General features: G+C 40.6%; 1 pseudogene; it reads left to right on the top strand.

Moving 5' to 3' along the window:
* The first annotated feature begins 1,298 nt into the window (after window positions 1–1,298).
* On the top strand, window positions 1,299–2,330 carry LOC103599874 (annotated as a pseudogene).
* Window positions 2,331–2,581: the final 251 nt, after the last annotated feature.

Below are 2,581 nucleotides of genomic sequence, written 5' to 3'. Positions count from 1 at the left end.
CTATGACTGACAAGACTAATATACTTATTAATTTTAAAAATTGTGTATTACCACTATAACTGCAGGAGAACTACAAGAGGATTTGAGATTCAACTATTTGAGACATAAGTTCACAGAGAATGAGCAGATTTGTGTAGAATTCCTATGTGCATGACGACAGGCCCACCTCATTTTGTTGTGCTTTACTTTTTGCACTTCGCAGATACTGTGTTTTTCACAAACTGAAAGTCTGTGGAAACCTTGCATCACGCTAGTCTATCGGTGCCATGTTTTCAACAGCATGTGCTCACTTTGTGTCTTTGTGCCACATTTTGGTAATCTTCACAATATTTCATATTTTTTTGGTATTATGATATCTGTCATGATGATATGTGATCCATGATCCTTGATGTTACTACTGTGATTGTTTGGGGGCACCACGAACTTGTGCCCATATAAGACAGTTAACTTAATTGGTAAATGAAGTGTGTGTTTTGACCACTCCACTGACTGGCTGTTCTCCTGTTTTTCTCCTTCCCCTCAAGCCTCCCTCCCTGTTCCCTAAGACACAACAGTATTGAAATTAGGCCAGTTAATAACCCTATAGTGGCTTGTAAGTGTTAAAGTGAAAGAAAGAGTCACATATCTCACTCTCTAAATAAAATGCAAGAAATGATAAAGTTGAAGAAGAAAGGCATGTTGAAAGATGAGATATGCTGAAAGCCTCTTATGCTAAATAGCCAAATTCTGAATGAAAAAATAAGCACTTTTACAGATGAGGTGGGTAATGGTTAGGCCCCCAGTATGAATCGGGCGCTCACATCATGGGCAGGAAGGGGGACAATTGGCTTTGTATCTCATGAATATTCATAAGTAAATAATTTTTTAAAATAAGCACTTGAAGGAAATTAAAAGTGATACTACAGTGAACACACAAATCATAAAGCAAAACAGCCTTACTGTTGATGTGGAGAGAGTTTTAGTGGCCTGGATAGAAGAGCAAAGCAGCCACAACTTTCCTTTAAGCCAAAGCCTAATTCAGAGCAGGTGCTAACTCTTTTTAATTCTGTGAAGGTTGAGAAAGTCAAGGAAGCTACAGAAGAAAAGTTTGAAGCTAACAGAAGTTGGTTCATGAGGTTTAAGGAAAGAAGCTGTCTACAAAATACAAGTGCTGATGTAGAAACTGCACATATCCAGAAGACCTAGCAAGATTAATTGACGAAGACAGCTACACTAAAGCACAGATTTTCACTGTAGATGAAACATACTTATATTGGAAGAAGAAGCCTTCTAGGACTTTCATAACCAGGGAGAACTCAATGCCTCCTGGCTTCAAAGCTTCAAAGAATGGGAGCTCCACCACCAGCATGGCAAGGAAGGGCAAAGGCAAAGGCGGCTCCAGAGATTCGGCTGTGAAACAAGTGCAGATAGATGGCTTGGTTGTAGTAAAGATAATCAAACATTACCAAGAAGAAGGAACAGGAACTGAGGATGTTCAAGGTGTGTTTGGGGCTTGGCTGTAGAAGATTGGCTTGAAATTACCAACTACTTTCCTTCCCCCCAGCACACAGAGGATGATGCTGACTTTGATGAAGTTCAATATCAGATGGAAATGATGCAGAGCTTTCACCATATAAACACTGATCATCTCCATGTGGGCTGGTACCAGTACACACACTATTGCTCATTCGTCACCCGTGCACTTTTGGATTCTCACTTCAGTTACCAACATGTCATTGAAGAATCTGTCGTTCTCATCTATGATCCCATAAAAACTGCCCAAGGGTCTCCCTCACTAAAGGCATCCACACTCACTCCCAAACTGATGGAAGTTTGTAAAGAGCAGGATTTCTCCCCTGAAGAACTGAAAAAGGCAAATATCACCTTTGGGCACCTGTTTGAAGAAGTACCTATTGTAATTAAAAATTCACATCTGATCAACGTTCTCATGTGGGAGCTTCAGAAGAAGTCAGCAGTAGCAGATAAACGTAAATTGCTCAGTCTTGCCAGCATCAAATATTTGGGAAAGAATGTGCAGATGCTGATGGACAGAGTGGATGAAATGGGCCAAGACACACTTAAATATAAACATACATGAGGAATACTAGTAAACAGCAGCAGCAGAAACCTCAGTATCAACAGCGTCGCCAGCAGGAGAAAATGCAGTGCCAGAATCGAGGAGAGACCCCACTCCCTGAGGAGGACCTGTCCAAACTCTTCAAACCACCCCAGCCTGCTGCCAGGATGGATTTGCCACTCATCGCAGGCCAGATTAATACGGCCAGAACATCAAGGAGTTCACTCCCCCAAACTTAGGCAAACTCTTTATGGCCCAGGCTCTTCAAGAATAGAGAAACTAAGAAAAGGATGTTCCCAGAAAAGGAGTTAATGTGGACTCTTGAGATCACAGCAGGGCAACTCTTATAAGAAAAATATTTGCATATCGAAAAGCCCAGAAGATCCCTTTAATGTTATTGCCATCATTGGCTATACTGTTGTCTTCTTAGTCAATAATAAAATATTTAAGAATTTTGGAAAAAACAAAATAAAAGTTTCAAAGTATGAATTGACTCTCTTGTTAGGGGTTGTTGCAGCTGCTGAC

The sequence above is a fragment of the Galeopterus variegatus genome, unplaced genomic scaffold, assembly GCF_000696425.1.
Source record: "Galeopterus variegatus unplaced genomic scaffold, G_variegatus-3.0.2 Scaffold3134, whole genome shotgun sequence".
In the NCBI taxonomy this organism is placed as follows: Eukaryota; Metazoa; Chordata; class Mammalia; order Dermoptera; family Cynocephalidae; genus Galeopterus; species Galeopterus variegatus.
Note: the sequence above shows the minus strand (reverse complement) of the source record. Positions and strands in the feature narration are given on the sequence as shown.